Consider the following 18,512-nt stretch of genomic DNA (forward strand, 5'->3'; position numbering starts at 1 on the left):
GTGCCAAACCATTGAAGCAAATCTCATTATGATACTATATTTGCAACACAGAAATGGTTGGTCAGAAAATTTAGGCTATAAGCAGTCAGGATGGGTCATTCTGGGCCTCTTCAACCAGGCTAACAGCAATACTGGTGTATGCTCTATAGAAATTCAGTCTCCACTGCACCCCATAACGTCCCTTGGTCCATGCTCCCAGAGGGATAAAGAATAGGAAAGCTGGAGTTGGGCATTAGTGTAGCAGGTTAAGCACACATGGCACCAAGTGTAAGATCCGGCTTAAGGATCACTGCCTCCCCACCTGCAGGGGAGTTGCTTCACAGGCGGTGAAGCAGGTCTGAAGGTGTCTTTCTCTCATCCTCTCTGTCTTCTCCTCTCTCCATTTCTCTCTGTCCAACCAAAAAAAAAAAAAAAAAAAAGTAGGAAAAATATCAGGGGAGGGGATGGGATATGGAGTTCTGGCGGTGGGAATTGTATGGAATTGTGCCCCTTTTATCCTATGGTTTTTGTCAATGTTTCCTTTTTATAAATAAAAATTATATATATATATATATATATAAAAGAAAAGAAATCCAGTCTCCAGTTTAACCTCCACCAGGGGCAAACTAAAGAAGGAGGCTACTACTCTCTGCTAGCAGGCAGTGGACTTTACTTCTATCCCAAACTGAATGGAAGTAAACAAGCTGCACCCTTACAGTCAAGCTGCAGTTCTTCCAAAGCAGAGATCACATTCAGGGGTCCCCCTGCCTGCTGTTCTCTCTCATCAGAGTATGGCTGACAGGGCTTTTTCCTGCCAGCTCCAGAATGTGTGTGATGCCCATCACCACCTGAGTCTAAGTCTTCAGTTTCCTTTCAGACCTGAACCTGTGACTCATACTTTTGTATACAAGGCAGCTACTTGGGAATCAATAAACATATTGGTAAGATAGAAACAGCTGCAGTTGTTAAGTGCACACAGTACTAAGCACAAAGATCCAGGTTCAAGTCCCCGGCTCTCCACCTGTAAGGGAGGACACTTCACAAGTAGCGAAGCAGGTCTGCAGGTGTTTATCTTTCTCTCTCCCTACTCCTTCTCCCTTCTCAATTTCTTTCTGTCCTATCCAATAAAAATGAAAAAACAAACAAACAAACAAACGAACAAAAAGGCCGCCAGGAGCAGTGGATTTGTAGTACTGGCATCGAGTTCCAGTGATAACCCTAGAGGAAAAAAATAATAACAGAGGGACCAGGTGGTGGAACACCGGGTAGAGTGCATATTACAATGTTCAAGGGCCCAGGGCTAGGTTCCCAGGACTCACATGCAGGGAGAAGCTACGTGAAGCAGTGCTGCAGGTGTCTCTCTCCCCTCTCTCCCTCAATTTGTCTGTTTCTATAAAAATAACAGAGTAACAGAGAAGTAATAACAGAAATAACAGAGTAACAGAGAAAGATGTTTAATGTAGATATCCCTTTCTTTTTTGCCACACCCTCAGACCCACAACTAGCTTAAGATCTGAGCTGGGAAGAAATATCTAAAGGGACTAGAGAGTAGGAGTTGATAGAGGACTGTGGTCAGAGGAGTTCTCATCATCCAATGTGGGGAGAACATGCCCTTCCAGATCAAATACTCCCCAAGAAGGAGACACGTACACAAAGCAGGTGCATTTCTGTAAAGATTTGCAAAGCATTATAAACAGATTGTGCACTAGAAGTTTCAAATAAGGTACATAACACCTCCCTATCCACTCACAAAGCATTTTGTTGCTCAAGCTGTTCCCTCATAATGTGATTACTATTACCATTAAATTTGAATAATGTATCTGCTGATTTCAAATTCGTACATTCTGGGTACTTGATGCTTCATGTATACAGCATTCTGCACAGACATGATGGAGAATTCCCAGTTATCCAGTTGGTTTCCTTCTTCTCCCCACCCCCCCCCCATTTATTTATTTTGCCACCAATGTGATCACTGGGGCTAAGTACCAGCACTATGAATGCACTGCGCCCACTGGCAATTTTTCCCCTTTCTGGTTTGTTTATTATAGGACAGAGAGGAATTGAGAGGGGACAGGAGATAGATAGGGAGAGAGAAAGATAGACACCTGCAGGTCTGCTTTACTGCTCCACTCCTGAAACGTACCCCTGCGGGTGAGGAACAGGAACTCAGACCCAGATCCTTGTGCACAGTAATGTGTTCTCAACCAGGTGTGCCACCACCTGCCCCCCCTCCATGTTTCTATTTCAAGACCAAGTTTATAAGGCTCTAAGCAGCTTGCTCTGAGCCTGTCATATTTCCAATCCATTTGGCATGGAATAATCTGGCCTCTAAGCAATAGAGTCAAAATAAAACATGGAAGTACAGTGGTCAGAGAGATACAGAAACAAATTACTTCAATTGCTTTATTTTACATGAGCATTGGAGTTTCATCTGTGTATAGAATTTAAAGTAGCAAGCCAAAATACACATGGTGAGGCCTGAGTTTGTATTTGCTGAATGAACATTTCATCTTCGGAATGAAGCACTTTTATTCGATAACTTCTAATCTGAAGCTTATAGATTTTAGATGCTTGTTCCCTTTTTTTTAAATTAGAGAATAATTAAAACACCAACATCTGGGGGATGGGTGGTGGCACACCTGGTTGAGTACAAGTCACAATGCACAAAGACCTGGGTTCAATCCCCTGGTCCCCACCTGCAGGAGTAAAGATTTGCAAGTGGTGAAGCAGTGCTCCTGGTCTCTCTTTCTCCATCCCCTACTTCCCCTTCTCTCTCAATTTCTGGCTGACTCTATCCAATAAATAAATAAAGATATTTTAAAAATCTGTGTTTGTGGTACAACTTAGTGGTTAGCTCCACTCTGTTTTTTTTTCTTTTGTATACTAGACAATTTGTCATACCAGGGAATGACCAAGTGATCAAAGTTCAGACAGTAAGGTTTAATTAAAACCACCAAGTAAATAGATGTATTTTGTAAGGTTTGTTTCCTTTGATTCAATTGCTTTAGTGACATGCAAAGTTCAGTCAGAAAATTCTCCCTGTTTAATCTCATTATTAATCTTACTCATTTGATGCTTATCTCTGAAAGTAACTTTGTCCTAGTGTGAAAGATTTAACATATGCTAGTCAAATTCCGTGGGACAGATAAACTACACTCTGTGGGAGAAAAAATAGTGTCACTTCTAAAAGGACTAGAGACTAGGAGCTGATATAGGACTGAGATCAAAGGAGTCCGCATCATCCAATGTGGAGAGAAAATGTTCTCCCAAAGAAAACAAGATACACAGAGCAGGTGCATTTCTGTTAAGATTTGAAAACAGGAACTGTTGTGATATAACACTACCCTATGGATGTTTACTTGTCACAAAGATTAGGAAACAGCTGAGTACAGAGGCTACCTGTTGAAACAGTGATGAGAAACTCAGGTCTGTCTGGTCACACAATTCAATCAGGTCTGCCGGGTCCACAATTCAATCAGAACAAACAGTGCTGGGTTAATTAAATTAGCTCAAGAAAACAGTAAGTGGGGCTCCAGAACACATAGAGAAAGACAGAGACAGGCTGAGAGTATGGATCGACCTGCCAACACCCATGTTCAGTGGAGAAGCAATTATAGAAGCCAGACCTTCCACCTTCTGCAACCATATTTTAATCAATACTTCCAGAGGGGTAAAGAATAGGAAAGCTTTCAAGGGAGGGGATGGGATAAGGAACTCTGGTAGTGGTAATTTTGTGGAATTGTATCCCTCTTTGGCCTTGTCAATACTTTTAATCTTATAAATAAATTTTTTAAAAAATTAAAAGAAAGAAAAAAAAAAAAAAAAAGGAAACAGGAGGTGCAGACTTGCAGAGGGCACACCCTGCTGGAAAATATGTGAACTGCACCTATGGCCAAGGAACTGAACCACAGGTTGCTCAGCAAGATGGCTACAGACACACAGTCTCAGACCAAAGCTGGGTGAGTTTAACTGAGGCGGAATCATGGGCAGTGAGGGGTAGGAAGGGCAGCAACCAGCTCCCGTGTCACATCTGTGTTCTCTGGGGGAAAGAGAGAGAGAAATACTCTAAAATGACTCACTTTAAACCTTTAAAGAAGGTTTAAACTTTAAAGAAGGAGGGAAGTTGCCAATGCTTTCTGCCACTAGGCAGAGTGGGAACTCTAAGAGCTTAGTAAATATACTGTGTTTATACCATTTGTATAAACACTTTGAAGCCTCAGGCAGTAGAATCTCTTTGCCTAACCATTATGTTATCTGCCCCCTGTCCCCATTATTTTGACTTTAGAAAATCCTATATGCTGTACTGATAGTGAGGAGTAAAAATATAAATAGCCACACCATGGAAATCATTTTTCCATGTTCACCACATGCACAGAAACTCACAGAATGCCCAGAAGATGGCAGGTGTGGTGAGAACAGGCTTGTGCTGCCTGCTCCCCTTTCTTCAGAACCGAAGGCTCAGTTCTTCAAGGTGGAGGATCACTGATGGTTGGCAGCTCCCCACTGAAGGCCTTTCACCTTCGCAGCCTGCAACCGCAGGTCAATAACATGAGTGCTATGAAGAAAAAATTCCCTCTTATCTCAGTGTGGAAGAACACTGTGGAGCCACACTGATCTAGAGCTCTTGATCCGGTTTAGGCCTGTACTCTGTCCTGTGTGCGGTTACTATAATAATCCTGATTGCCCAGACTGTTAATTGTGTTGAGACTGGCACTACCATGATCCCAGTTATAATAACCTCTCAGGGCGAGAGAGAGAGAGAGAGCTTGGCAATGCAGAATAACCACTTTGTTTTTTATTGCCACCAGAGCTATTGCTGGGGCTCAGTACCTTCATAATGAATCCACTGCTCCCAATAGTCTTTTTGTTTGTGTTTGTTTGTTTGTTACTTTTCTTTCTGATAGGGATGGAGAGAAAATAAGAGGAAAGGGGAAGATAGGAAGAAAGAGAAACACCTGAAACATTTTTGTTTTTTTACCACTCATGATTTAATAATTTGACTAGCATATGCTAAGTCTTTCACACTAGGACAAAGTTACTTTCAGAGACAATCATCAAATGAGTAAGATTAATAATCAGATTAAACAGGGAGAATTTTCTGACTGAACTTTGCTATGTGCTTAAAAGCTTGGTCATTTTACAGGGGGCAAAGTTGGACAGCCCACCTACATGTTAGCTGTTAGACTCAAGCAAAAATTAGTGAAGTCATGGATCCCTTAGAATATACCTAAAATAGACTTCCTAGCTTCTTCCAACATGAAGAAACTAAATCTTATCTGCTTTATTCTTAGCTTTAGGTTCCTGATTATTTAACAATTTGTTATGCTTTGTATCTTAATACTTTTCAGCCACAAAGTTGCAAATGCCACCATGACACCAACCTGACTTGCCTGGGCAGAGGACCTCACCAATGTGTCCTGGAACCCCACCTCCCCAGAGCCCTTCCCTACTAGGGAAAGAGAGAAATAGGTTGGGGGTATGGATCAACCTGTAAATGCCCATGTCCAGCAGAGAAGCAATTACAGAAGCCTTCCACCTTCTGCTCCCCTTAAAGATCTTTGGTCCCGGAGGAATAAAAGAATAGGGTAGCTTCCAATGGAGGGGATGGGATATGGAACTCTGGTGGTGGGAATTATGTGGAATTGTATCCCTTTTATCCCACAACCTTGGTAATCATTATTAAATTACTAACTTTTTTTTTAAAAAAAAAAAGGTCAAAATGGACCTTCCAGTGAATTATTTTGAGCATCTGGGGAATCCAGAATTCATCCACTTGCAGAACCAAGAGCCATTTTGTGTGTGTGTGGGGGGGTGCTGAGGTTGGGATGGGGGGAAGGACAACTGACTACAGGAACCAGGGGCAGTGGCTTTCCCTACTCACATTTCAGAGGGACGGGCACACTCTACTTTCCCGCTCTTGGAACTGCAGGCCAAAGCAAAGAGAGAGACTACTGGGGAAGGGCAGATGGAAGGTGATCGAAAACACACAACCAGATGCCCAAGGCTATGGAAAAGAGCAGTCACATTTGTACGGCTAAGAACTATGGGTAAGAGAGGAAGACACATGTAGTTCCTCACAGATCTTATGTGAGACCCTTTGGGGCCTCCATCCTGCTCTCTTTCACACTCTTCTTATACCCTGAACTCCCCACTGCCATCACACACACCCCACCATACACACACACAGTCACAATCCTAGGTCCTCCTTCATGACAACATTCTATAAAACTCAAACAAAGAAACACTCTTGTCTCCCCCATTCACTAACCATATTATTTAAAATGTTCTTCAGGGTGGGGGAGATAGCACAGTTGTTATGCAAAAAGACGTTCATGTCTGAGGTTCCAGAGTTCCAGGTTCAGTCCCCTACACCACTATAAGCCAGAGCTGAGTAGTGCTTTGGTAATAACAACAGTAACAATAGCATTCATATTCATCTAAGATCTGTAAAAATAGCAGTTTTAGATGATTTGGTACTTAGAAGGCAGAAAAGCAAGATAATGGGTCTTACTTATTATTACTTTCACTTGTAGTTTGTTTTTGTAAAAAGGATTGAGCTAATGCCTAATTAAGAAAAATACTTTTGGGAAAGGAGTTCCTTGGTTACTACACAGCTGGTGTCACAATAAATAGCAAGTTACGGATCTCCTTGAAGTCTTCCCTGGACAGCATTGTGGGGCTAGGGACTGGACTTGAGTGGATGGGGCAAACCTAGACACGATTTAGTTCAACGAAAAGAAGATGTGAAAAAATGTGAATCAGTTCTGGTAACACTCAAGCACAGGTGTCTGGGATGTTTTGGATGGTGTCTTAGCATCTTAAACTAGAGTCAGTCTAAGAAAATAAGGTGCCTGGTAGATGTATACTAGGTAGGAAGCTCTTCCCACTCCAAGAGGCCACAGGTCTATGATCACATATATTGGCTGTATTTCTGGAATGGTAATTGGATACATTCTAGATTCTTCTAGAGGCTCACAATTCTTACATGGGGCCATCGAGAGAGGAAGGCAAGGGGTGGGCAAGAAGTATATGTTCTTTGTGGATATCAGTAGCTCTTCCTCTCATTGGAGTTCCCAGCACCTTCAGGCAGTTATGGGCTTGGGTTTCATGCTGTCCACAACTGCGGAAATCACAACGCCTGCTGCCTTTGCTCCTTTCATCAGGACGTGCTCCACCTGCAAAGGAAACCAGTTACCAGTGTCCTCAGTGGGGCTTCTCAGCCTGCACCCTACTAGGACCCGCTCTACGGGTGTTTTATGCTAGAGGAGGAAACAACCTCTTTCCAGATATCCAAGGACTGCAAAAAATCTAGACAATTCTAGTTGGCCTATGTGACTCCTCATAGCCAAGGATATCTTAGGAGTCTGGAGGCAAAGAGTCTCAAACATATACTACTGCTGAGGCCAGCACCCTGCGTGTGAGGAAAGACAGCTGTGGAGTGGAGGGGAACTCAGGTGGACCAAGTCACACTGGAAATTCCAGGCTCAGTTCTAGGCTTGTGTTCAGTTGACTCCCAGGTCCAGGATCCTGAGGAAATCCCTCCCCCTCTCTCCTTCATCTTGGGTGGAAGAATTCTTCCTTCCATGTACTGATGCTCACATAAGAGATGATCACTCAGAACCAGAACCTACCAGCTTCTCTTAGTCCTGGAGGAAGGCTTTGTTGGTGGGGCAGCAAGTCAAGAGAAAATGTTCAGAGCAAAGGGAAGATACAGAAAGGCAAAGACGGGAGAGATTGGGTGGGAGACATGCCGTGAGAGAAGCGAGAATAATCTAGCCTAGTGCACTGAAGTGGCATTGCGAAATATAGGTTTGTGTGAAAGTTTGAAATTAGCCCGCTATATCTGCTTCTGTAATACATGCTTTGCTTAGATATAGATTGGTGCCATAAGATAGAGTTCAAAATGTATACCTCAGATAAGGGTGTAAAATGTATCTTTGGCTTACACAAGAATGCCCCTCTGCCCTCTGCCTCCATAGATAAGAGTGACCACCCCAACCCCAGAGTGCTATAAAAACCCGTAATGTAGAGAGCTAGAGGTCCCCAAAGGACAGTGGCTACATTCTGGCTTGCAGACCTCTCAGCTGAGACCCCCCCCCCCCGTGTGTCTACCTGTCAGTTGAGACCCCCTGTGTGTCTTTATGTGAGCTTGTAATGGTGGCTATTTTATGTGCTTGTGTGAATAAATACTTCAACTTCATCAATTTCCTGTGTCAGCCTCAGCTTGTGATAGGGTTCTGTCAGTAGCAACTTAACACCCCCACCACACAGGGACCTGGGGAGGTAAAAGAGGCCTGGGGAGTGTTTCACCCACAGCTTAGCCAGTTCACAGCCTCAGTCCCACCTCCCAGACTCCAGCTAATTAAGCTTACAGCTAATTAAAGCTGAAGCAGCTCTCTTGGGAAAAAAGGACCAAGAAAAGCCAAGTATCCTCCGTAGTGCACATCAGTGGGAAGACGGACCTTTTGTAGAGCATGGCCAGGCTTCAAAAAACCTGGATGGGTACTGAACAGGAGAACCCTTACCCCCTTGCCTGATCTGGAGGTTCTAATCTGAGCACCTTCAGGGCTGGAGACCGCTCTCCTGGTAATGGATGCCCTCCTGCCCCCCCCCTGACCCCCAGCCCCAAGGACTCGGGCCACAGCCCCCCAAATCCTTAACAGCTATCATCTTGCAGTAGGGGCTCATCTCTGTCTCCAGGCTCTAGTATTTTTACAATGCAAGAACTGCGCTGGAGAAACAGTATAATGGTTATGCAAATGATTTTCATGCCTGAGGCTCTGAGGTCCCAAGTTCAATCCTCAGCATCACCTCAAGATAGAGCTGAGCAATGCTCTGGGGAAAATTTTTTTAAAGAAAAAAAGTAATTTCAATTCCAGGGATATTGCATAGTGGTGATGAAAAATATTCTCATAGTTGAGGTTCTGAGGTCTCAGGACTAGTCCCCAGCAACTTCTTCAGTCAGGACTGTGAAGTGTTCTGATGAAAGCCACAAAGGAAGGTTGGGGAGATAAAGCATAGTGGTTATACAAAAAGATGTTCATGCCTGAGGTCTCAGGTTCAATGCACAACACCACCATAGCCAGAGCTATGCCAACAGAACTTTTAAAGTATTTTTTGCTTTATTTTTCTTTTATTTTTATTATATTTGATAGAACTGACAAATTGAGAGGGGAGGGGCCAGGTAGGGGCACTCCTGGCTGAGCACACATGTTACAATACACAAGGACCTGGGCTCGAGCCCCCAATCTCTACCTGCAAGGGGAAAGTTTTGCAAATGGTGAAGCTGTATTGAAGGTGTCTCTCTCCTTCTCTACCAGTCCTTTCCCTCTCGATTTCTGGCTGCCTCTGTCCAGTAAATAAAGATAATAAGAGCAATTTAAGAAGAAACTGAAAGGGGATGGGGAAATAGAGAGGAAGAGAAACAGAGAAACATCTGAAGTACTTGCTTCACCACTCAAGGCGGCTTCCTCCTCTGCAGATGGGGACCAGGGGGTCTTGCACATGGTAACATATGCACTCAACCAAGTGTGCCACCACCCAGCCCCACCAACAGCACTTTAAGTAAAATCATTATAATAAAAGGCAAGAGGGAGTTAGGTGTAGCATAGCAGGTTAAGCGCATGTGGCGTGAAGTGCAAGGACTGGCCTAAGGATCCCGGTTCGAGTCCTTGGCTCCCCACCTGCAGGAGATTCGCTTCACAAGGGGTGAAGCAGGTCTGCAGGTGTCTATCTTTCTCTCCTCCTCAGAAATGAGGCCCCACATGTATGGACATCTAATCTTTGACAAAGGGGCCCAGACTACTACATGGGGAAAGCAGAGTCTCTTCAACAAATGGTGTTGGAAACAATGGGTTGAAACATGCAGAAGAATGAAACTGAATCACTGTATTTCACCAAATACAAAAGTAAATTCCTAGTAGATCAAGGACTTGGATGTTAGACCAGAAACTATCAGATACTTAGAGGAAAATATTGGCAGAACTTTTTTCCGCATAAATTTTAAAGACATTTTCAATGAAACGAATCCAATTACAAGGAAGACTAAGGCAAGTATAAACCTATGGGACTACATCAAATTAAAAAGCTTCTTCACAGCAAAAGAAACCACTACCCAAATCAAGAGACCCCTCACAGAATGGGAGAAGATCTTTACATGCCATACATCAGATAAGAGTTTAATAACCAACATATATAAAGAGCTTGCCAGACTCAACAACAAGACAACAAATAACCCCATCCAAAAATGGGGGGAGGACTTGGACAGAATATTCACCACAGAAGAGATCCAAAAGGCGAGAAACACATGAAAAAATGCTCCAAGTCTCTAATTGTCAGAGAAATGCAAATCAAGACAACAATGAGATATCACTTCACTCCTGTGAGAATGTCACACATCAGAAAAGGTAACAGCAGCAAATGCTGGAGAGGGTGTGGGGTCAAAGGAACCCTCCTGCACTGCTGGTGGGAATGTCAATTGATCCAACCTCTGTGGAGAACAGTCTGGAGAACTCTCAGAAGGCTAGAAATGGACCTACCCTATGACCCTGCAATTCCCCTCCTGGGGATATATCCTAAGGAACCCAACACATCCATCCATAAAGATCTGTGTACACATATGTTCTTGGCAGCACAATTTGTAATAGCCAAAACCTGGAAGCAACCCAGGTGTCCAACAACAGATGAGTGGCTGAGCAAGTTGTGGTCTATATACACAATGGAATACTACTCAGCTGTAAAAAATGGTGACTTCACCGTTTTCAGCCGATCTTGGATGGACCTTGAAAAAATCATGTTGAGTGAAATAAGTCAGAAACAGAAGGATGAATATGGGATGATCTCACTCTCAGGCCGAAGTTGAAAAACAAGATTAGAAAAGAAAACACAAGTCGAACCTGAAATGGAATTGGAGTATTACACCAAAGTAAAAGACTCGGGGGTGGATGGGTGGGTGGGGAGAATACAGGTCCATGAAAAATGATGAATGAAATAGTGGGGGTTGTATTGTTAAATGGGAATCTGGGGAATGTTATGCATGTAAAAAAAAAAAAAGAAGTAGAAACGCAAAGCAGAAATTGACTGAGTTTGGAGTATGGCACCAAAGTAAGAAAGCAGAAGTATACTAGAGTTTGCAGTGAGTACCCTCCCTAACACTTCCTCTCCACTATTCCAAGCTTTGGGTCCATGATTGCTCAACAATTTCTTTGGCTTTGTATGTTAACTCTCTTTTCAGTCACCAGGTTCCAGATGCCATCAGGATGCTAGCCAGGCTTCCCTGGATTGAAGACCCCACCAATGTGTCCTGGAGCTCAGCTTCCCCAGAGACCCACCCTACTAGGGAAAGAGAGAGGCAGACTGGGAGTATGGACCGACCAGTCTACGCCCATGTTCAGCGGGGAAGCAATTACAGAAGCCAGACCTTCTACCTTCTGCAACCCTCAATGACCCTGGGTCCATGCTCCCAGAGGGATAGAGAATGGGAAAGCTACTGGGGAGGGGGTGGGATATGGAGATTGGGCGGTGGGAATTGTGTGGAGTTGTACCCCTCCTACCCTATGGTTTTGTTAATTAATCCTTCTTAAATAAAAAAAATTAAAAAAAAATAGAAACTAGAAAGAAACAACAGTCAGGGAAGTTTCCAAAAGTAAAAAAAAAATTTTTTTATTTACATATTAGATAGAGACAGAGAGAAATCAAAAGTGGAGAGGAAAATAGAGAGAGAGACAGACAGACAGACATACCTACAGCACTTCACAAAATGAAGCTTTTTTCCTTGCAAGTATGGACTGGGTCCTTGATCGTTATAACATGAGAGCTTGAGGACATCATGTTGAGTAAGATAAACCAAAAACAGAAGGATGTATAATAAATGATCTCTCTTATTAGCAGGACAGGGGCAAACGCTAGAAGAAGAAGAAGCAGGATAGGGAGGGAGAGCACACAGTGAATCATAGAGGAGACACCGTGTGTTGTACCAAAACAAAGGATTCTGGGTTGGAGGGGAACTTTGAGGTCCTAGTGTGTAATTGAATTGTACATATGTGACTGCAGCTGCAAAGTATTAACTTCATCAATTTAAAAATTGCACCCCACTGCCAACCGCCATCCACCCTCAGATATTTCTCTCAAGAACACATGAGATGGCCTACAGACATACTGAAAATGGTCCACATCACTTGTCATTAGAGAAATGCAAATGACAGCTACATTGAGGCGCCACCACTCACCCAAGACTGACCCACATCAATGATGATGTGGCGATGATGTGGACAGAAAGGGAATTTGGCACACTGTTGGTGCATCCCTCGTGGGAAACGTTATGGAGAGTCTTAAAGCAAATAAAAATTGATATGTCTTATGATCCAGCAATATAAGTGCATTCCAATTACAGGAAAATACAGTATTGTGCCAAACCATTGAAGCAAATCTCATTATGATACTATATTTGCAACACAGAAATGGTTGGTCAGAAAATTTAGGCTATAAGCAGTCAGGATGGGTCATTCTGGGCCTCTTCAACCAGGCTAACAGCAATACTGGTGTATGCTCTATAGAAATTCAGTCTCCACTGCACCCCATAACGTCCCTTGGTCCATGCTCCCAGAGGGATAAAGAATAGGAAAGCTGGAGTTGGGCATTAGTGTAGCAGGTTAAGCACACATGGCACCAAGTGTAAGATCCGGCTTAAGGATCACTGCCTCCCCACCTGCAGGGGAGTTGCTTCACAGGCGGTGAAGCAGGTCTGAAGGTGTCTTTCTCTCATCCTCTCTGTCTTCTCCTCTCTCCATTTCTCTCTGTCCAACCAAAAAAAAAAAAAAAAAAAAGTAGGAAAAATATCAGGGGAGGGGATGGGATATGGAGTTCTGGCGGTGGGAATTGTATGGAATTGTGCCCCTTTTATCCTATGGTTTTTGTCAATGTTTCCTTTTTATAAATAAAAATTATATATATATATATATATATAAAAGAAAAGAAATCCAGTCTCCAGTTTAACCTCCACCAGGGGCAAACTAAAGAAGGAGGCTACTACTCTCTGCTAGCAGGCAGTGGACTTTACTTCTATCCCAAACTGAATGGAAGTAAACAAGCTGCACCCTTACAGTCAAGCTGCAGTTCTTCCAAAGCAGAGATCACATTCAGGGGTCCCCCTGCCTGCTGTTCTCTCTCATCAGAGTATGGCTGACAGGGCTTTTTCCTGCCAGCTCCAGAATGTGTGTGATGCCCATCACCACCTGAGTCTAAGTCTTCAGTTTCCTTTCAGACCTGAACCTGTGACTCATACTTTTGTATACAAGGCAGCTACTTGGGAATCAATAAACATATTGGTAAGATAGAAACAGCTGCAGTTGTTAAGTGCACACAGTACTAAGCACAAAGATCCAGGTTCAAGTCCCCGGCTCTCCACCTGTAAGGGAGGACACTTCACAAGTAGCGAAGCAGGTCTGCAGGTGTTTATCTTTCTCTCTCCCTACTCCTTCTCCCTTCTCAATTTCTTTCTGTCCTATCCAATAAAAATGAAAAAACAAACAAACAAACAAACGAACAAAAAGGCCGCCAGGAGCAGTGGATTTGTAGTACTGGCATCGAGTTCCAGTGATAACCCTAGAGGAAAAAAATAATAACAGAGGGACCAGGTGGTGGAACACCGGGTAGAGTGCATATTACAATGTTCAAGGGCCCAGGGCTAGGTTCCCAGGACTCACATGCAGGGAGAAGCTACGTGAAGCAGTGCTGCAGGTGTCTCTCTCCCCTCTCTCCCTCAATTTGTCTGTTTCTATAAAAATAACAGAGTAACAGAGAAGTAATAACAGAAATAACAGAGTAACAGAGAAAGATGTTTAATGTAGATATCCCTTTCTTTTTTGCCACACCCTCAGACCCACAACTAGCTTAAGATCTGAGCTGGGAAGAAATATCTAAAGGGACTAGAGAGTAGGAGTTGATAGAGGACTGTGGTCAGAGGAGTTCTCATCATCCAATGTGGGGAGAACATGCCCTTCCAGATCAAATACTCCCCAAGAAGGAGACACGTACACAAAGCAGGTGCATTTCTGTAAAGATTTGCAAAGCATTATAAACAGATTGTGCACTAGAAGTTTCAAATAAGGTACATAACACCTCCCTATCCACTCACAAAGCATTTTGTTGCTCAAGCTGTTCCCTCATAATGTGATTACTATTACCATTAAATTTGAATAATGTATCTGCTGATTTCAAATTCGTACATTCTGGGTACTTGATGCTTCATGTATACAGCATTCTGCACAGACATGATGGAGAATTCCCAGTTATCCAGTTGGTTTCCTTCTTCTCCCCACCCCCCCCCCATTTATTTATTTTGCCACCAATGTGATCACTGGGGCTAAGTACCAGCACTATGAATGCACTGCGCCCACTGGCAATTTTTCCCCTTTCTGGTTTGTTTATTATAGGACAGAGAGGAATTGAGAGGGGACAGGAGATAGATAGGGAGAGAGAAAGATAGACACCTGCAGGTCTGCTTTACTGCTCCACTCCTGAAACGTACCCCTGCGGGTGAGGAACAGGAACTCAGACCCAGATCCTTGTGCACAGTAATGTGTTCTCAACCAGGTGTGCCACCACCTGCCCCCCCTCCATGTTTCTATTTCAAGACCAAGTTTATAAGGCTCTAAGCAGCTTGCTCTGAGCCTGTCATATTTCCAATCCATTTGGCATGGAATAATCTGGCCTCTAAGCAATAGAGTCAAAATAAAACATGGAAGTACAGTGGTCAGAGAGATACAGAAACAAATTACTTCAATTGCTTTATTTTACATGAGCATTGGAGTTTCATCTGTGTATAGAATTTAAAGTAGCAAGCCAAAATACACATGGTGAGGCCTGAGTTTGTATTTGCTGAATGAACATTTCATCTTCGGAATGAAGCACTTTTATTCGATAACTTCTAATCTGAAGCTTATAGATTTTAGATGCTTGTTCCCTTTTTTTTAAATTAGAGAATAATTAAAACACCAACATCTGGGGGATGGGTGGTGGCACACCTGGTTGAGTACAAGTCACAATGCACAAAGACCTGGGTTCAATCCCCTGGTCCCCACCTGCAGGAGTAAAGATTTGCAAGTGGTGAAGCAGTGCTCCTGGTCTCTCTTTCTCCATCCCCTACTTCCCCTTCTCTCTCAATTTCTGGCTGACTCTATCCAATAAATAAATAAAGATATTTTAAAAATCTGTGTTTGTGGTACAACTTAGTGGTTAGCTCCACTCTGTTTTTTTTTCTTTTGTATACTAGACAATTTGTCATACCAGGGAATGACCAAGTGATCAAAGTTCAGACAGTAAGGTTTAATTAAAACCACCAAGTAAATAGATGTATTTTGTAAGGTTTGTTTCCTTTGATTCAATTGCTTTAGTGACATGCAAAGTTCAGTCAGAAAATTCTCCCTGTTTAATCTCATTATTAATCTTACTCATTTGATGCTTATCTCTGAAAGTAACTTTGTCCTAGTGTGAAAGATTTAACATATGCTAGTCAAATTCCGTGGGACAGATAAACTACACTCTGTGGGAGAAAAAATAGTGTCACTTCTAAAAGGACTAGAGACTAGGAGCTGATATAGGACTGAGATCAAAGGAGTCCGCATCATCCAATGTGGAGAGAAAATGTTCTCCCAAAGAAAACAAGATACACAGAGCAGGTGCATTTCTGTTAAGATTTGAAAACAGGAACTGTTGTGATATAACACTACCCTATGGATGTTTACTTGTCACAAAGATTAGGAAACAGCTGAGTACAGAGGCTACCTGTTGAAACAGTGATGAGAAACTCAGGTCTGTCTGGTCACACAATTCAATCAGGTCTGCCGGGTCCACAATTCAATCAGAACAAACAGTGCTGGGTTAATTAAATTAGCTCAAGAAAACAGTAAGTGGGGCTCCAGAACACATAGAGAAAGACAGAGACAGGCTGAGAGTATGGATCGACCTGCCAACACCCATGTTCAGTGGAGAAGCAATTATAGAAGCCAGACCTTCCACCTTCTGCAACCATATTTTAATCAATACTTCCAGAGGGGTAAAGAATAGGAAAGCTTTCAAGGGAGGGGATGGGATAAGGAACTCTGGTAGTGGTAATTTTGTGGAATTGTATCCCTCTTTGGCCTTGTCAATACTTTTAATCTTATAAATAAATTTTTTAAAAAATTAAAAGAAAGAAAAAAAAAAAAAAAAAGGAAACAGGAGGTGCAGACTTGCAGAGGGCACACCCTGCTGGAAAATATGTGAACTGCACCTATGGCCAAGGAACTGAACCACAGGTTGCTCAGCAAGATGGCTACAGACACACAGTCTCAGACCAAAGCTGGGTGAGTTTAACTGAGGCGGAATCATGGGCAGTGAGGGGTAGGAAGGGCAGCAACCAGCTCCCGTGTCACATCTGTGTTCTCTGGGGGAAAGAGAGAGAGAAATACTCTAAAATGACTCACTTTAAACCTTTAAAGAAGGTTTAAACTTTAAAGAAGGAGGGAAGTTGCCAATGCTTTCTGCCACTAGGCAGAGTGGGAACTCTAAGAGCTTAGTAAATATACTGTGTTTATACCATTTGTATAAACACTTTGAAGCCTCAGGCAGTAGAATCTCTTTGCCTAACCATTATGTTATCTGCCCCCTGTCCCCATTATTTTGACTTTAGAAAATCCTATATGCTGTACTGATAGTGAGGAGTAAAAATATAAATAGCCACACCATGGAAATCATTTTTCCATGTTCACCACATGCACAGAAACTCACAGAATGCCCAGAAGATGGCAGGTGTGGTGAGAACAGGCTTGTGCTGCCTGCTCCCCTTTCTTCAGAACCGAAGGCTCAGTTCTTCAAGGTGGAGGATCACTGATGGTTGGCAGCTCCCCACTGAAGGCCTTTCACCTTCGCAGCCTGCAACCGCAGGTCAATAACATGAGTGCTATGAAGAAAAAATTCCCTCTTATCTCAGTGTGGAAGAACACTGTGGAGCCACACTGATCTAGAGCTCTTGATCCGGTTTAGGCCTGTACTCTGTCCTGTGTGCGGTTACTATAATAATCCTGATTGCCCAGACTGTTAATTGTGTTGAGACTGGCACTACCATGATCCCAGTTATAATAACCTCTCAGGGCGAGAGAGAGAGAGAGAGCTTGGCAATGCAGAATAACCACTTTGTTTTTTATTGCCACCAGAGCTATTGCTGGGGCTCAGTACCTTCATAATGAATCCACTGCTCCCAATAGTCTTTTTGTTTGTGTTTGTTTGTTTGTTACTTTTCTTTCTGATAGGGATGGAGAGAAAATAAGAGGAAAGGGGAAGATAGGAAGAAAGAGAAACACCTGAAACATTTTTGTTTTTTTACCACTCATGATTTAATAATTTGACTAGCATATGCTAAGTCTTTCACACTAGGACAAAGTTACTTTCAGAGACAATCATCAAATGAGTAAGATTAATAATCAGATTAAACAGGGAGAATTTTCTGACTGAACTTTGCTATGTGCTTAAAAGCTTGGTCATTTTACAGGGGGCAAAGTTGGACAGCCCACCTACATGTTAGCTGTTAGACTCAAGCAAAAATTAGTGAAGTCATGGATCCCTTAGAATATACCTAAAATAGACTTCCTAGCTTCTTCCAACATGAAGAAACTAAATCTTATCTGCTTTATTCTTAGCTTTAGGTTCCTGATTATTTAACAATTTGTTATGCTTTGTATCTTAATACTTTTCAGCCACAAAGTTGCAAATGCCACCATGACACCAACCTGACTTGCCTGGGCAGAGGACCTCACCAATGTGTCCTGGAACCCCACCTCCCCAGAGCCCTTCCCTACTAGGGAAAGAGAGAAATAGGTTGGGGGTATGGATCAACCTGTAAATGCCCATGTCCAGCAGAGAAGCAATTACAGAAGCCTTCCACCTTCTGCTCCCCTTAAAGATCTTTGGTCCCGGAGGAATAAAAGAATAGGGTAGCTTCCAATGGAGGGGATGGGATATGGAACTCTGGTGGTGGGAATTATGTGGAATTGTATCCCTTTTATCCCACAACCTTGGTAATCATTATTAAATTACTAACTTTTTTTTTAAAAAAAAAAAGGTCAAAATGGACCTTCCAGTGAATTATTTTGAGCATCTGGGGAATCCAGAATTCATCCACTTGCAGAACCAAGAGCCATTTTGTGTGTGTGTGGGGGGGTGCTGAGGTTGGGATGGGGGGAAGGACAACTGACTACAGGAACCAGGGGCAGTGGCTTTCCCTACTCACATTTCAGAGGGACGGGCACACTCTACTTTCCCGCTCTTGGAACTGCAGGCCAAAGCAAAGAGAGAGACTACTGGGGAAGGGCAGATGGAAGGTGATCGAAAACACACAACCAGATGCCCAAGGCTATGGAAAAGAGCAGTCACATTTGTACGGCTAAGAACTATGGGTAAGAGAGGAAGACACATGTAGTTCCTCACAGATCTTATGTGAGACCCTTTGGGGCCTCCATCCTGCTCTCTTTCACACTCTTCTTATACCCTGAACTCCC

At 43.0% G+C, this 18,512-nt stretch overlaps 1 protein-coding gene across 1 annotated transcript in view; it reads left to right on the plus strand.

Moving 5' to 3' along the window:
• LOC103116472 (organic anion transporter 7-like) overlaps positions 1 to 18,512 on the plus strand; it is a 272,851-nt gene that overhangs the window by 145,850 nt on the left and 108,489 nt on the right. The gene's annotated exons all lie outside the window — the stretch shown is intronic.

The sequence above is a fragment of the Erinaceus europaeus genome, chromosome 17, assembly GCF_950295315.1.
Source record: "Erinaceus europaeus chromosome 17, mEriEur2.1, whole genome shotgun sequence".
Taxonomy (NCBI): Eukaryota; Metazoa; Chordata; class Mammalia; order Eulipotyphla; family Erinaceidae; genus Erinaceus; species Erinaceus europaeus.